The sequence below is a fragment of the Carcharhinus amblyrhynchos genome, chromosome 21, assembly GCF_965287045.1.
Source record: "Carcharhinus amblyrhynchos chromosome 21, sCarAmb.v2.hapA, whole genome shotgun sequence".
NCBI lineage: Eukaryota > Metazoa > Chordata > Chondrichthyes > Carcharhiniformes > Carcharhinidae > Carcharhinus > Carcharhinus amblyrhynchos.
In genome coordinates, this window is record NC_137344.1 from 32598428 (window position 1) to 32605344 (window position 6917).

Consider the following 6917-nt stretch of genomic DNA (forward strand, 5'->3'; position numbering starts at 1 on the left):
TCATTCTTCGGGGTCTTTACTGCTGTGCAGTTAAGCTGCCTTGCATGAGAGTAATCAATGCACTTTCACTGCTGTATCTGAGAGTCAGAATTCACAGAGAAATGGATTTGCACTTTCTGTCCAGTAATCTCCTCTGGCTTCACACTATTGACAGGCTGAGGGTTGTATGTTTCACTGCATTTGCCCTCCCTCAACTACGAGGGTCTTTATACCTCATGAGATAGGGTAGTTTCTCATCACCAATACCTTAACACTGCCCTTGCAGCCTGGACTCTCCCAAAGCAGGATTCCAGGACCTCAAAGTCATTACCCCCGATAATGCCCCTCTGTTGTGGCGGCCGCCTCCCACCCAGTTTGTAGCTTGATAGGGCATCCACTCAGCTACTGTTCGAGTAACCCAGCATGGAGGAACCAGAAACACTGCCTGCTTGGAAGCCAGCACATCTCCTCAAAGTAAGGGGCAACCCAATATAAAGGGAGGGTAAAGACACTTTCACCATGCCCCCCACATCCCCTGATGGTGACAGTGACCATCATCCATGGCCCCGACCTGCACTTGTGTGTGTTCTATGCATTGTCTTTTGTGCCCCTTGAGTGTTGGACTTTCTGGGAAGTAATGGCTGCTTGAGGAGTCATCTCTGACATCTCCCTTGGAGGTGATGGTATCAGGTTCACGCTTTTGTAGAGCTATTGTTAATTGGCACCAATGTGATGTCACGCAGGCGCCAGCTGAATAGAAACATAGAAACTAGAAGCAGCAGTAGGCCATTCAGCCCTTCAAGTCTGTTCCGCCATTCATTTTGATTATGACTGATCATCAAAATCAATATCTTGATCCTGCCTTCCCATATCTCTTGATCCCTTTAGCCGGAAGAGCTATATCTAATTTCTCCTTGAAATCACACTACGTTCTGGCTTCTGTGGTAGTGAATTCCACACATTCACATCCTCCGGGTGAAGAAATTTCTCCTCACCTCAGTTTTAAAAGATTTACCTGCTAACCTCAAACTGTGGCCTCTAGTTCTGGACTCCCCCACCATCAGGAATATTCTTTCTGAATCTACTCCGTAATCCTGTTAGAATTTTACAAGTTTCTACGAGTATTTGATGCTGCTCAATATCCAACATAAGTGCTCGCTAATGATATGATAATGTGTTCAAATTAGGTTTGCACCCTTTTCCAATGCATTCCACATCACTCCGCTGGCAAGATTTGCTCAAAATTGGAAAAGGTGATCTCACTAGGAAGAATCATACCTTTCCAAACTCTCTCCATTTTAAGCCCAAACCACTATTTCCACTGACAGCTCATAATCTCATCCGTTGAGTTGAGTTGAGTTGAAAGCAAAGAAATTTGTTTAGCATTTCTGTTTGAATTAGCTCAGTGTGTCAGGTTGCCATAGAGATTGTGATTCAGGGCGGAGCCTTGGTTAGAAGGTTCTTTTATTGAATACATCTGTGTTTTTGATGACAGGAGCAAGCAGTTCATTTGGGTTTTGTGAGGGGAAAGCAACTGAAGATTTGCTTTAGCTTGCAACTAGTGAAGAAATCTACAGTGGTCCTCACAGATCCTTGTAGCAGAAAGGATTGCACATTTAGCTTAGAAAATGGTGTACAGAAGCTGTGGGAATAAACTGGGGAAAAAACAGTCTATGTATACCTAAAGCCAGAGCAAAGAGCTGAAGAGTCCACAGTCATAAAGCTTTTAAAGAAACTTGGCAAATCACTTCGTCAAAAGCTAATGGAAGGGTTTGAATGCAATTTGTAATTTGAGGAATAACTGGAATATTATGTGGAGTTAAAGTGAGTTGTTGAAGATTGTGGCATATCTTTTAATTTGGGTTGATCCCAGAAAAAGTGAAAGAACCTTCAGGATTTTGTAAGACAAAGGAACTCTTGGAAAAGTAAAAAGTAAAATTGAGTTATAGTACAAGTCTTTACAAGCTATAGTGCGGGGTTCGTGGTGCTTACTTTGGTTAATTTCTCATTATATATACAATAACATTTGTTTTGTTTTAATTAACACATAGTTCTGTCCATAATTGCTGTTCAGATTTCTTCTTTAAAAGTTAAACGGTCCCTAATGTGATTGTAACATAATGAAGAAAATAATGGCACTGAAGAAAAGTGGGAAGAAAAGCCAGAGGACTGAAGACCAGTTAGTTTAATAACTAACATTGGGAAATAACTAGAGTCAAGAATTAAGTGTTTTTACTCTTTGAAATGGTTCAGCTACTGAGAGAGCCATTGGTAAAGAGGACATCAGGCCTAACAAAACTGATTGATTTATTTTGAGCAAGAAGTCTCACAACAGCAGGTTAAAGTCCAACCAGTTTATTTGATAATAAATTCACAAGCTTTCGGGGTTTGCCGAGTGAAGAGTTCACCTGATGAAGGGGCAAACCCCAAAAGCTTGTGGTTTACTATCAAATAAACTGGTTGGACTTTAACCTGGTGTTGTGAGACTTCTTACTGTGTTTACCCCAGTCCAACGCTGGCATCTCCACATCATGATTTATTTTGAAGCAGGGGACAGGATAATATTGATATTATTTATGGTCACTTCAATCAAAAGGCAATGTTGGCAAATGTGAAGTCACCCACTTTGGCTATCAAAAAGGATACCTTGTGGAGAGTAATGTGAAAAGTTAGAAATGGTGGAGATTCAAAGGCACCTGATGTTCCAGTTGTACAGATAATTAATATGTCGTGAACAGGTACAGAAAATAATTAGAATGCTCATCTTTTTGAGCCATTTTGAGCAACACACCTTAGGAAGTATATGTTGCCCTTGGAGGGATTGCAGCCTAGATTTACCAGAATGAGACTATGACTGCAAGGGTTAAATGATGAGAGATTCCACAAATCAGGGTTGTATTCCCCGGAATTTGGAAGGGTTAAGTGTGATTTAGCCCACATTTTCAAGATGCTAATGGGAACAGATAGACAGTAGCTATTTTATTTGGTTTGGGAGTTTAGGGCTAGACGTAAGAGTTTAAAAATCTGAGCCAGAACTTTCAGGGGAGAAAGTATAAAATATTTATAGACCCCAAAAGGGTGATTCAATTTTCAAACTCACTCCTCCAAATGCCAATTGATGCTATCTTGTGTATTTTAAATCTGGGATTGATAGATTTTTGTGACTGATGTTAAGAGAATGGGTGAATGGTGGGTACACTGAAGTTGGGCCACCAAATCAAACACAATCTCATTGAACGTTGCAACTGCATCAAGGAGCAAAATGGCCTATTTCTATTGTAGTGTTCTTACGTAGGGAGTGGGTGCAGAAGATTAAATTAGGGCAGCACCGTGGCACAGTGGTTAGCACTGCTGCCTCACAATGCCAGGGATCTGGATGACTGTGGAGTTTGTACATTCTCCCTGTGTCTGCATGGGTTTCCTCCGGGTGCTCTGGTTTCCTCCCACACTCCAAAGATGTGCGGGTCAGGTTGATTGGTCATGCTAAATTTCCCCTTAGTATCCCAAGATGTGTAGGTTAGGAGGATTAGCAGGGTAAATACCTGGGGATTACAGGGATAGGGTCTGAGTGGGATTGTTGTCAGTGCAGGCTCGAAAGGCCAAATGGCCTCCTTCTGCACTGTAGGAATTCTATGATTTTAGAGGTTGATTTATGGGAATCCTAAAAGGTGCCTGCAAAAGTTGCAGAGATTTAATGAGAGGTATAGAGAGTGAGTACTGCGTGTGGAGAGGGGGTGGGTACAAGGGTATCCAGACGGATATGGAGGAAGTGGGTGGAGGATTAGTGCAGGGAGGATAGAGGTGGATGTAGGGCGCCATCGGATAATGCGAGGAGTAAGATTGAGAGAAGAAGGCAATTCACTACGAGAAGGAGAGTGAAGTGATTGACCTAATTCTATTTCTCAGTTCTCCTCCGAAGGGTTAATTGTGGAACTTGAAGGGCTCTTTCCCGTGTCTTGCTCGGGTTTGTGTCTCCTGCTGTGTAAGATGGGAGATGCTGGGCGGTGAAGTGAGCTGTCCAGAGTGCTGAACCTCTCGTATTTCTTTCTTGCACTTGGAATGTTTGGCGTTTCCTGACGCGTATCTTCAGTTGGTGCTGCCTTCTCGGAAGCTTTTTCTATTAATCTGGTGGGTTTATACGGACGTATATATAAATATATTCTTGGAAGAGGACAGTATTTGAGAGCCCGTTCCTGTGAGTCCCATCGTGTGCTTGTACTACTTTGGGCTTGTGATTGGGGGTGGCTCGCTTTCTGTATAACTGGGGGGAGGGATTTGGTGACCGGAGCTCGATGCCAGGGGACGGGGACTGGAGACTTGAGTCTGGGGAGCAGGAGCTGCAGACTGTGGCCAAAGGGGCTGGAGGTGGGGAATTCGGGGCTGGGAACTGGAGAAGTGGGGCTTGGAGAGTAGGATCTGGAGACTGGGGAATGGGTGCTGGGGTCAGAACTTTGTGTTAATCATCGTCAGTCCAGGCACTTCGGCATTCCCAAACTGCAAGGTAACTGGCAGCGAGGAGGAGGGCAAGCTGGACTTGAATGCCCGCACAGACACGGGCTCCGACTGAGCGGCACCGGACTACAGGGTGAGTTCGTTATATTCTCCCCCCAGTTCTCCCCGTCAGACTGAATGCTGCTTGTCTTAGTTCAGAGCTTTTATTCGTTAACTCTTGAAATGCCAGTCTTGTAACAATCTAGCCCATCACCTAATGACCCTCCAGGATGTGCACAAGGCTGGCTATGTGTCTGTGTGTGTTGGGGGTGGGGATATGGAGGAATGGAGTGGGGATGATTATAATGTAAAGCGTTTGTGGAGGCTTTATTGAGGTTACGGAGATGGCAGACGGGGTAAAATATGAAGTTATTCATTCTGAGTGTAAGAATAGAACAGCAGAATATTTGTTAAAACTTAGATAACTTGTAAATGTTCATTGATTAAGAGAGATTTGGGTGCGCTCCCGCAACGAAAACTGAAAGTTAGCATGCCGGCACGGCAAACGGGAAAAGCAAATATCCCTTTTGGACTTTAGTGCAAAGGGATAAGAATAATGGAATTAAGAAGTCTCGTTAAAATCGTATTGGGTTTGGTGAAACCACACCTGGAACACTGCAATTTTGGTCTCTACGTTCAAGGAGGGATGGACTCGCACTGGAGGTAGTACAGTGGAAGTTCATTAAACTGGTCCCTGGATAATCCTATAAGGAGAGGCTGATTGAATTGGGCCTATGTGCTGGGAAGTTTAGAGGAATGAGAGGCAACCTCATTGAAGCATATAACATTCTGAAGGGGCTGCTTGAAAGATTGCTTTTGCTGGTTGGTGGGTATAAAATATGAGGGCACAGTCTCAGGGTCAGGGGCCGATCATGCAGGATTGGGATGAGAATAAATTACTTCACTCAAAGGGTTATGAATGTTCAGAATTCTCAACCAAAGAGGTTGTGGATTCTGCAACACTGAAGACATTTAAGACAGGGATAGAGAAATTTTGTGTCTCTCACTGAATGAAGGGAACAAGTAGGGCAGTGGATTTAAAGCTAGGACCAGCCATGATCATATTGAATGATGGACCAGGCTTAATGGGCCTGAAGGTTTACTGTTCCTGTTATTGTGTTCTTGTGGGTTCAGAAAGTGGATATATCAGGATGTACAAAAAGAGACCAGAACCATGCATAATATTCTTAAATGTGTTTTCACCAAGTTGATCGAAAAGTTTGGTATAACCTCACTGTTTTCAATTCTATCCTTTAACGCTTTATTTGCTTTGTCAATGGCTTTATTAAGCTGCCTCACTGCCATTAATGATCGGTGTACCTGCACAGACAACCCCTTTATTTCTTAGCTTTTTCGGATGCATTTTTTCAAATTTTAGCCTCACAAATGCAAATGCAATACCTAACAGTTATTGGAATTAATTTACCAATTTCTGCATTTTCCTCAGTATTCACCATACTCCCAGATTTATTGTCATCTGTAAATTTTGAAATTATATTTGAACGACTCATCCTTGTGCATTTAAGATTTGCCCATTTGACTGCCTAAGGCTTTTTTAGCCCTTTTACTTTTTACTATTCAGTATGTATTTTCTTTCCTTATTCTTCCTCTCGCAATATATCACTTCACATTTCTCTTCATTGAATTGCCTTTGGCATTACCATACTCAGTGCTCCCAAAGTCACTTAGTCAACTTCATAGAAAGACTACTGTCTATTGTTGCATTGTCTAAAATGTTGACATTGTGCTCACTTTAACAAGACTATTTTTATATTTCACAATGATCACAACCCTGATTTATGGTGAAGTTTCCACTTACATCCCTCCAATCTTAAAACCATCCATTCAATGCAACCACTTTCTATTCTTTTAGTTCACCTCATATCATGTGGTGACATTCCCTTTAATATATTAATGACTTGATCAACAAGCTTCCCGGGTGGCATCATGTTGAATGCCTCTGGAAATTCACTATACCCACTGCACTTCCCTCATTAATACACTGTTTTTTCCTCGAGGTACACTTAGAATTGTCAGACCCGATGTCCCTTCTATAAATCAATGCTGACTGTCTTTAATTATCCCAGGTTATGACAAAAGTAATTTATCCTACATTGCGACCCTGAGAAGCATTCCGGTGTCAGGGTGATTGATCTATAGATACTGCGTTTATCATTTATTTCTCCTTTCCAGCTAGAAGTGTTGCAATAGCCTCTGTTCTTTCGGCACATTTTCTATATCTCAGGGAGAGCTATGTTGCTGTTGTTGCTCAAATGATTTTCCAAAGATTAAAATATCTGTTGCCATATTTTCCCACACTTTGTACACGCTCAACAACTATAACTTGCATTTATATGAAGATTTGAAGGAATGCAAGTTGTGAAGATGCGTGAGACTGGGCAAACAGCATAAAAATAAAGCACAGCAGAAAAGGAGGAATCAGATAG